The sequence below is a fragment of the Chiloscyllium plagiosum genome, chromosome 21, assembly GCF_004010195.1.
Source record: "Chiloscyllium plagiosum isolate BGI_BamShark_2017 chromosome 21, ASM401019v2, whole genome shotgun sequence".
In the NCBI taxonomy this organism is placed as follows: Eukaryota; Metazoa; Chordata; class Chondrichthyes; order Orectolobiformes; family Hemiscylliidae; genus Chiloscyllium; species Chiloscyllium plagiosum.
In genome coordinates this window covers 36913919-36925123 of record NC_057730.1, presented here as the reverse complement: position 1 = coordinate 36925123, position 11205 = coordinate 36913919, and the positions used below count along the sequence as shown (strand labels likewise).

General features: G+C 43.6%; 1 protein-coding gene across 1 annotated transcript in view; it reads right to left on the bottom strand.

Annotated features, from left to right (window-relative positions):
* tmem184a (transmembrane protein 184a) overlaps positions 1–7000 on the bottom strand; it is a 43256-nt gene extending 36256 nt beyond the window's left edge. Inside the window, exon 1 of the mRNA XM_043711834.1 lies at positions 6918–7000. The gene's annotated coding sequence lies outside the window, so the exon portion shown is untranslated. The remainder of the gene's footprint in view (positions 1–6917) is intronic.
* Between the last annotated feature and the right edge of the window lie 4205 nt (positions 7001–11205).

Here is an 11205-nt window from a genome sequence, read left to right as displayed (position 1 = left end):
ATCACCCTCACCTTAACCTCCTTCCACCTATCGCGTTTCCAACGCCCCTCCCCCAAGTCCCTCCTCCCTACCTTTTATCTTAACCTGCTGGGCACAAATTCCTCATTCCTGAAGAAGGGCTCATGCCCGAAACGTCGATTCTCCTGCTCCTCCTTCCACCTATCGCGTTTCCAACGCCCCTCCCCCAAGTCCCTCCTCCCTACCTTTTATCTTAACCTGCTGGGCACAAATTCCTCATTCCTGAAGAAGGGCTCATGCCCGAAACGTCGATTCTCCTGCTCCTCGGATGCTGCCTGACCTGCTGCACTTTTCCAGCAACACATTTTCAGCCTAGATACTGATAAGGTCAATCACAATCTGAATTTCCTTTCAAACCAGTTTCACAATATGTTATTTTTCAGTCACACAGGGTGGGTCAGGAGCTCTATCCAACAACAGCTTTCACCTCAAAATTTATCAGGTAATCAAAAGAGACTTCAAACTAATCAATATTCTGACAAAATAGCGCTAAACTTTTGCGAGTGGTACAACAACCAAGATTTAATATAATGAGAGATTGGGAGGCAATGACCAGTGGTATTATCATTGACAATTCAGAGAAAGTTCTGGGGACCTGGATTTGAATCCTGCCACAGCAGATGGTGGAATTTAAATTCAATAAATATCAGGAATTAAGAATCTAATGATGACCATTGTCAATTGTAGGAAAAACCCATCTGGTTGACTAAAGCCCTTTTGAGAAGGAAGCTGCCATCCTGACCTGGTCTGGCCTGAATGCGACTCCAGACCCACAGCAATGTGGTTGACACTTAACTGCCCTCTGGGCAAATTAGTGAGGGGCAATAAATGCTGTCTAGCCAGCGATGTCCTCATCCCATGAATGAATAAAGAAATTGGTAAAAACACAAGGGTAATGGTAGGAACTTTTTTTTCAGACTCAACTAGTTGCGATCATCTGACATGCGATGCATTAAGGGTAATGAAAGCAGATACATTAACTTTCAAAAACCAAAATAATCCTGAGCTACAAGGAAAGACAAGGTAAGTGGGGCTAACTAATAGCTTATTCAGAGAGCTGGTATAGGTACAATGGACTATGTGTCTCAATCTATATGAATACAGATGAATAATTACTTTGCATCAGAATTTGGAGTAGAATAGAGGTCAGTATGCCACACACTCCAAGGATACCATTATACAAACATGAACAGGGCGGAAAAATAACATTAGCAAGGGAACTGTAATAGAGAAATTAATAGTACTAAAGAGCAAAATAAAAACCCCAGGATAAGGGGTTAGTTTTCATCTTCTGATTTTATAGGTAAGGACATTGTCTAAACTAAAATCTACAAAAGATTATTTCAATTAAGATCTGTTCTTTAGAATGGAAAATTATGGATGGTAGTTTAAGAAAGGTGACAGAGGGAAAATGAATGTGGTGGGGCGGTGGGGGGGGGTGATGTTCAGTGAAGGTAACACCACTAAATGTCAAAGGGCAGTGGTTAGATTATCTCTTATTGGTGAAGGTCACAGCCTGGCATTTGTATGGCACATACATTAGTTTCCACTTGTCAGCCCAAGTCTGGATATTGCCCAGATCTTATTGCATGGGCTGCTTCAGTATCTGAGAATTGCCAACAGTGCAATCATTGGCAAACATTCCTACTTCTGATGTTATGACGGAGGGAAGGTCATTGATGAAGCAGCTGAAAATGGCTGGGCTTTGGACACTATCCTGAGGAACTCCTGCACGGATGTTCTGGGGATGAAATGGCTGATCTCTAACAACCAAAACCATTTATGTGTCAGGTATGACTCCAACCAGTGGAGAGTTTTCCTCAAGATTTCCATTGGTTCCAGTTTTGCAAGGGCTACTTGGTGCCACACTTAGTCAAATGCAGCCTTGATGTCACAGCCTGTTTCTCTCCCCTCACCTCTGGAATTCAGTCCTATTTTCCATGTATGAACCACAGCTATAATGAGGTCAGGAGCTGAGTAGCCCTGGTAGAACCCAAACAGAGCAACAGTGAGCAGGTTATTGCTGGGCAGGGTGCTGCATGCTAGCACTGTTGATGACACCTTCCATCACTTTACTGATGATTGAAAGTAAACTGATGGGGCAGTAAGTGACTGGATTGGATTTGTCCTGCTTTTTGTATACAAGACATACCTGAGCAATTTTCCACATTGTTTCAGTACAGTTACAACACTGACTTCTACCTGACAGTTACATAGGGTAAGTCATGCCTGACAAACCTGATGAAACAATTTGAAGAGTTGGCTAAAATAGTGGGCAACAGAATGTCTATAGAATACAGTTCTGTGAACTTTCATGGGGTATTTGGTAAAGTTGCCTCAAAAGACATCGGTAGCTAAAATTGAAGATTGTAAATTGTGGAAAATTATTGCCTCAGTAAAGAAACTGATAGAGTGGAAGGAATCAGACAATAGGAAATAATGATCAGGTACTGTTATTGAGAAGGTGTAGCTAGTAAAGTCCTGAAGGACCTATGTTGGGGCCTCAATAATTGAAAATACTTCTTAACACTTAGATGATGGGATAGGAAGTCACAGTTCCAAATTTAGCAACAATAGGAAGAAAGACAGTGCTGTAATCAGGATAAATGGAAGCAGAAAATGCAAGGAGACATTGAAATACTAAGTGAATAGTGAAAATTGTGCCATATGAATTTCAACGTGAACACATGACAACTCAAGCATTTTGATTCTAAATATTTCAAAAAAAAAATTTGCTTAATGTGAAAAGCTAGAAACAAAGACTTGTTGGGCCCAAATACATAGATCATTAAGATATTATGAACATGAACAGGAAATAATAAAAAAAACTAATTAAATGCTGTTTCATAAAAGGGTAATAGTCATCCTCCAGTTATACAAGGCCCTAATTAGACCATACCTGAAGGATCTGAGCAGTTTAGGACACCACTTTGGATGGATATGTTTGCCTAGGAGGGGATGCAATGTAAGCCACGAGATAGATACCTGAACTCTAAAAGTCAAAATACATATTGCGATTAAACAAAGAGCATTGTAATCTTTGGAATTTAAATAGTTACAGAGTGGTTCGTTTAGGGTTTTCAACTTTTGGAAGAAAGTAAGAACTGAAGATGCTGGAGATCAAAGTCAAGAAGTGTGGCACTGAGAAGCACAGCCAGTCAGGTAGTATCAGAGCAGCAGGAGAGTCGATGTTTCAAGCATAAATTCTTCAACAGTAATGTGGGGGGGGCAGAAAGGTAGCTGGGAATGCGACAGGTAGATGGTGGTGGGGGGGTGAAGGTGATAGGCCAGAGTGGAGAGTGGAGCAGATAGGTGGGAAAGAAGATAGTTAGATTAGACAGATCAAGAGGATGGTGCCGAGTTGGAGGGTTGGATCTGGGATAAGATAGGGGAGGGGAGATGAGGAAATTGGTGAAATCAACATTGATCCCATGTGGTTGGAGGGACCCAAGACAGAAGATGAGGCGTTCATCCTCTCGGCATCAGGGTGGCTAGAATCTGGCGGTGGAGCCGGCCCATGACTTACATGTCATTGGCAGATTGGGAGGGGGAGTTGGAGTGTTTGGTCACAGGCCAATTGGGGTTGTTTAGTGCATATGTCCCAGAGATGTTCTCTGAAACATTCAGCAAGTTAGCGTCCTGTCTCGCCAAACTAGAGGAGACCACATTGGGAGAACAGACACAGTAGATGACATGTGTGCAGGTGCAGGAAAATCTCTGCCAGATATAAAAGGATCCTGTGGGGCCTTGGATGGAGGTGAGGGGAGAGATGTGCACAGAGGTAAATACATCCTTGGTGATGGGGTCTGTTTGTAGGTGGCTGAAATGGCAGAGGATGTTGCGTTGCATCCAGAAGTTGGTGGGGTGAAAGGTGAGGACTAGGGGTGTTCTGTCCTTGTTGCAATTGGAGGGGCGGGGTTCAAAGGCAGAGGTGCAGGAAATGGAGGAAATGCACTGGAGAGCATCTTTGACCACGTAGGAGGGGATATTGCAGTCCTTGAAGAATGAAGCCATTTTCTACAATGGGATTGATTCTCCTGGGAGCAGACGAGACAGAGGCAGAGGAATTGGGAGTAAGGGATATCATTTTTACAAGAGGTAGAGTGGAAGGAAGTGTAGTCCAGGTAGCTGCAGGAGTCGGTGGGTTTGTAGTAGATGTCCGTATTGATTCGGTTGCCAGAAATAGAGATTGAGAAGTCCAGGAAGGGAACGGAGGTGTCCGAGATGGTCCAGCTGAACTTGAGGTGGAAGCTGGTCATGAAGTTGATGAACTGTTCAACTTCCTCATGGGAGCATGAGGTGGCGTCAATATAGTCATCGATGTTGTAGAGGAAAAGGTGGGGAATGGTGCCAGTATAGCTACTGAAGATGGACTTTTCCACGTACCCAAAGAGGCAGGCATAGCTAGGTCACATGTGTGTGCCCATGGCTACCCCTTTGGTCTGGAGGAAGTGGAAGGATTCGAAGGAGAAATTGTTGATTCAGCCAATCGAGCGAGTGTGTCGGTGGAAGGGTACTGGTTGGGTTAGTGGGAGAGGAAAAACGGACGGCTTGGAGGCCTTTGTCATGGTGGACGGATGTGTATAGGGATGGATGTCCATGGAGAAGATGAGGCATTGGGGGCCGGGGAACCGAAAGTCATGGAGGTGGAGGGCGTGGATGATATCTTGAATGTATGTGGGGAGGTCCTGGATCAAGGGGGACAGGACGGTGTCAAGATTTGTGGAAATAAGTTTGGTGGGGCAGGAGCAGGCTGAGACGGTGGGTCGACAGGGGCAGTAGGGTTTGTGAATTTTAGATAGGAAGTAGAATCGGGTGGTGCGGGGTTCCTGGACCATAAGGTTGGAGGCTATAGGCAGAGATTTTCCTGCATCTGCACACACGTCATCTACTGTGTCTGTTGCTCCTGATATGGTCTCTTCTACATTGGGGAGAGAGGCTGCCAACTTGCAGAACGTTTCAGAGAACATCTCTGAGACACATGCACTAAAGAACCTCACCACCCTGTGGCTGAACATTTCAACTCCCCCTCCCACTCCTCCAAGGACATGCAAATCCTGGGCCTCCTCCACTGCCAGATTCTAGCCCCGATGCCTGGAGGAAGAACAATTCACTTTCGTCTTGGGACTCTCCAACCACATGGGATCAATGTTGATTTCACCAGTTTCCTCACCTCCCCTCCCCCCACCTTCTCCCAGATCCAACTCTCCAACTCAGCACCACCCTCTTGATCTGTTCTATCTGTCTATCTTCTTTCCCACCCATCCACACCACACTCTGCTCTGACCTATCAACATCACCTCCCATCTCCATCTACCTATTGCATTTCCATCTACCTGTCCCCCCAGCCACACCCCTCTCCCATTTATCTCTCTGCCCCCTTGGGCCTCCCCCACATCCTGATGAAAAGCTTATGCTCAAACATCGACTCTCCTGCTCCTCAGATGCTACCTGGCCAGCTGTGCTTTTCCAGCACCACACTTTTCAACTCTGATCTCCAGCATCTACAGTTCTCATTTTCTCCTGAACCTTGATGCCGTCCAATTAGACATTTGTGGCAGGAGAGAATAAACTTTCCATTCATCTGAGCTTGACCAAAAAGGCTTTCAAAGAAGAAAACGTCCAGGATGTCAAAAAGCATTTTAGAGCCAATTAAATACTTTTGAAGTGGTCAATGCTGCTGAGGAAACAGCTGCCAATTTGCAAACAGCAGAGTAACAAATGACCAAATAATTTGTTGTAGTTGTGTTGGTTTAGATCTAAATATTAGTGAGGACATTACTGAGAATGCTCCTATGCTTCTATGAAGCTGCACCTTGGGGTCTTTTGCAACTGCTTGGAAAAGCAGATGGGGTATTGGTTTGGAATCTCATTTAAAAGGTGGAACCTCTGACAATTAGCACTTCTTCATACTGTACTGAAATATAAATCTCCAATGTGTGCTTTAGAGTGCAACCCGATCCCATGATTTTCTGATTCAGGCAACAGCGCTACTGAAAAAGTAAAGGAAACATGCTAAGTTGAATTGCAATTCTCCCATTTACAATAGTAAATGGAAGTCAATTAATGACATGCATAAAACAATGTAATTTGTTGAGTACATATTGACTTTCTTCTTCTGTACACTGAATCAGTCCTTAAAATAAAAAAAACTACAAACAAAATCTAGGGTACTTAACTAAACAGAACTTTTTTTCAAGTCAATACACAACCAAGAATATTCTATTTGGTACGACAGGATAGTTTCCCATCCAAGTGATTTGCCACAGTGGCTTTGTAAAGATTTACTTCTGCTAATTAATGACAGTTTCTAAAGTAAATTAAGTACAACTTGAATTATTTTCACACACTCAGAATGTCACAAGCTACTGCAGAAAAATGAAATAGTTTGAAATATAATTGCTATTGTAACATATTATCCAATTTGCATACAGCAAGATCCCAATTTGTAAAATGACCAATTGATCAGTTTTAGAGATGTTCATAAACGTTCCAAGCTTTATTAGAGAGCTGCCTGTAACTCACTTTGCTACTGTCCCCCATAGGGTTAGGAGGGTTACTGAGGCAGGAAGATGAAGAGAACGTTTCATCTTAAAGTATACAGGAAACAGAAAACCCACAATACTGGATTTTCTTATTTGCATTGCAAACAGAAAAGAAATCACTGTCTGAATCTCCAAATATTTAAAGTCTTCCAATAGCAGTTTCGTTTCAGTGCCCAGAGATCTGATTGTTGAGCGTGACAATTCATAATTAAAAAGGCTCAGGGAGTTATACACATGGGTGCTGAAACAGTGGAGGCCTTGGGCATTTTGTTGGGTTTCTTCATTTGAAAAAAAAAAGAGTAAAAATTACAACAAATGATCATAAAAGGAGACACTGGAAATCAAGCAACCTACCTTCCAAACATTTAAATCCTTTCTCAATCCAGGTTCACTCCGTGAAGGAACGAAGGCGCTGCTGTCGATGACTGTCACGTTCCAGATAGAGTTTGCTGAACATCCCCGAGACGGTAATAAAGGCGGTGGCGGCTTCCTAGTCCTGTTTATGGCAGTTTCCCCAGCACTTTCTATTTTTATCCCGGTTTATAGCTGACCGATCACTTTGGTGACAGGTAGATACCGAATTTCCAGGTAAACTCATTCAGAGGCCCGATTCATATTAAGAGTAAATACGATCAACGTTTCTGGTATTAATTTTACATGTTAAAGGTAACGCGTCACATGAATAACAGTTTAAACTTTCCTTGCTGCCATTCTCATGAAAAAAACCAATCTCAGGTGCAATATCCTGAATTGCTGCAGCTCACCTGAGCCTTTCCGCGCATGCGCTGCCCTTGCCCAGGTGGAACGCTGGGGAGCAGTGAGGTCATCGAGACTAAAAGCGCATGCTCCTCTGACCGAGGATTAGGAATGGGAACAAAGGAATTAGAATTACTGTAAGGTTATTGTCACATGTACTCAAGTATAGGGATACAACAATACAGCAAAGTCGTCATTACCAGCACCATCTTAGGTACAAAATCTTAGGTATAAATTAGAAAACTAAAGAAATAAAGGTAAAAGTTCTACATTACCTTGGGGTGGCACAGTGGCTCAGCGGTTAGCACTACTGCCTCACAGCGTCAGGGACCCAGGTTCAATTCCAGCCTCGGGCAACTTTCTGTGTATGTTCTCCCTGTGGCTCCTCTGGGTGGTCTGGTTTCCTCCCACAGTCCAAAGATGTGTGGGTCAGGTGAATTGGCCATGCTAAAATTGCCCATAGTGATAGGTGCATGAGTAGGGAGTAGGTGAATATGTCTGGGTGGGTTACTCTTTGGAAGGTCAGTGTGGACATGTTGGGCCGAAGGGTCTGTTTCCGTACTGCAGGGAATCTAATCTCATTACAGCCCTTCTAAAGGAGGGAGTCCATGCTGGGCTTCACCTCGAGGCTTGAGGTCCACACTAGGCTTCCTCAATGCCGGGAGTCCATACTGGTCTTCACGTCGAGACCAGGAGTCCATGCTGGGTTTCCTCGAGTGAGTTTGGAGGCTGTGACCCACTATTCTGAAGAGGGGTTTGTGGTTTCAAAATGTTAACTTTTTTTCCCTCTCTGCAGACACCCCTAGAACTGCTATGTTCGCTACCCCACCCCACCCCCCCAAGTAATTTTTGTCTGTTTCGGACTCTCCAGCATCCTCAGTTCTTTGTTTTGTTATATCATTCTTTTGTTTGCTGGTTAGGGTGTGCAGTGATTCAGATTATTTCAGAGTTGGGGTATTAAGTGGCTTTTCGTTTAAGATCAGACCTGCTGTTCTTCAGCTAAACCAGTTTATTATTCATAATTGTCCACATCAGAACAAACCATCCAAGTCCATGGATCCAGCCCATATTTGACCTGAATCATAAAATCTGCCTACCTTGATACGGTAACTATGATATTCTATGATATGATAGAATCCGTACAGCATGGAAGCAGGCCATTTGACCCATCAAGTCCACCCCACTCCTCTGAACAGTTTCCCACCTAGTCCCATCCCATCTCTATAACCCAACATTTCCCATGGCCAATCCACCTAACCCGCACATCTATGGACTGTGGGAGGAAACTGGAGCACCTGGAGGAAATACATGCAGACACCAGGAGAATGTGCAAGAATGTCTTCTGTGCTGTGAGGCAGCAGTCCTAACCACTGAGTCACTCTGCCACCCCAAATACCTCGCTTCAAAGAAAAGCAGTTTGTGTGGAATTTTTAATTTGGCTAAACAATCCGTTTTTTTTGTATTCCAAATGTCCACTTGTCTTTCCTCTTTAAAAATTTATTGAAAACTCCAACCAGAATGTTCTGAATGAATTTACCCAGGTGTCCCAAAACACCAAAGCGGTCAAATCAACATAAACACAAGCTGGACCAATACAAAACAGTCCATAATATTAGAACAAAATTACAATAATCTTTAATACTAAACATACTAGCCCTAATCTTACTTGGCCCCTTAAGCTTATAATACTTCTTGAGTCTCTTGTAAATTTACACACAGTCATTTTCTCTGTGGCTCTGTCTCTGGGTCTGCAAAGCTGCTCTCTCTCTCTGTAGATGAAGTTAAAAAAATCACACAACTCCAGGTTATAGTCCAACAGGTTTATTTGGAAGTAGTAGCTTTAGGAGTACTGCTCCTTCATCAGGTAGGCTTGGAGCAGGATCATAAGACTCACAATTTATAGCAAAAGATAATTGTGTCATGCATGCAATTGATACGATATATTGAACAAACCTAGATTGCTGTTAAGTCTTTGATCTTTTAGAATGTGTTGCAGGTCTTGGTTCATTAATATGTAAATCCCAGAAGTTCTTTCAAATCACATTCTTGAGATAACTTGAGGTTCTATAAAAAAAAGGTGACATCTCAGCACAGACAATTCATTAGAGATGTGAGGTTAGAGTCTGTCTGTATCCCAATCTTGAGTCAAACTGGTTCTATTTCCAACGTAGAAATTTAACAATGTTGCATGGATTGACTGCCAGTATTGATTGCTTGCAGATTGTGTACTTTTTGAACAAAATAGAATGTATCTGCAATTACAATTCTGTAAATGTAAATTCACCCCATAGACTTATGTGTATGTGCACATGCATGTGAGGGAGAGAGAGAGAGTATGTGTGTGTGCTTGTGTATGTGTGTGGGAAAGAGTGTGTGTGCATGTGAGTGCGTGTGAGAGTGTATGCTTGAGAGTGTGCACCTCTCTGGGGATGTATGTGTGTATGTTTGAGAGAGTGTGTGTATGAAAGAGGGTCTGCGTAAGTGTGTGTGTATGTAAGAGTGCATATATGTGTGTGTGAGAGAGTGTATAGTGTAATGGGATCACCTGTAGTGTGATATGAACCCAAGGTTTCGGTTGAGGCTGTCCTCATGGGTACCACACTTGGCTGTCAGCCTCTGCTTGGCCGCTCTGCATTGTTGTGTATCCCGAAGTACGCCTTGGAGGATGGTCAGCTGAAGATCAGTGGCTGAATGTCCCTGTTTGCTGAAGTGTTCCCCAACTGGGAGGAAACATCCCTGTCTGGCGATTGTTGCACGGTGTCTATTCATCCATTGTTGTAGCATCTGCTTGGTCTCGCAATTGAACAACCAGGAACATTACAAGCAACTACCGACCAAAGAACACACAGATTGATCAGGACTTTTAATCCAGTCCTACAGAGTTCTCTATGCACTCTCATCCCACGTACTTCTCATGGAGGAGACATCTACTGCCTTCAAAAGATACACCAAGCCAACACACCTGGTCATCCCATTGTGTCAGGCAATGGAAACCCGTGCGATAACCACTCTGGTTATGTCGAGGGCATCTTGAAACCCATTGTACAGGAGACCCCCAGCTTCTGCCGCAACATTACAGATTTCTTACAGAAATTCAGACCCACCAACTAGTCGAGTTCAACCAGGAACATTCCTCGTCACAATGGACGTTTTGGCACTCTGCAGCAGCATACACCACGATGACAGCATCACTGCAACAGCCGCAGTACTCAATCCCAACAACTGCTAATCTCCAAGCACCATCCTACAACTCATCAGCTTCATCTTTGACCACAACATTTTCACCTTTGACAACCAGTTCTTCATCCAGACACACGGAACAGCCATGGGGACCAAATTTGCACCCCAGTATGCCAACATTTTCATGCACAAGTTCAAACAACACTTCTTTGCTGCACAGGACCTCCAAACAGCATGATACACCAAATATATTGATGACATTTTCTTCCTCTGAACCCATGGCGAGGAGTCACTGAAACAACTACACAGTTATCAACAAATTTCATCCCACCATCAGACTTACTATGGACTACTCTTTAGTATCTGTCTCATTGTTGGACACACACATATCTCCATCAAGCACGGGCATCTCAGTACCTCACTCTACCACAAACTCAAGGAAAACCTCACAGTGCTATACTTCTCTAGCTTCCACCCTAAATATATTAAAAAAGCCATCTCCTATGGACAAGTCCTATGCGTACACAGGATCTGTTCAGATGAGGTGGAATGCGGCAGACACTTGACGAAGGGCACCCTCATAAGAATAGGGTACGATGCTCAACACATCAATTGCCAGCTCTGATGTGCCACAGTGAGAAACCGTAATGATCTCCTCAGGAGACAGACACAAGATGTGACTGATAGGGTACCCTTTGTTGTCCAG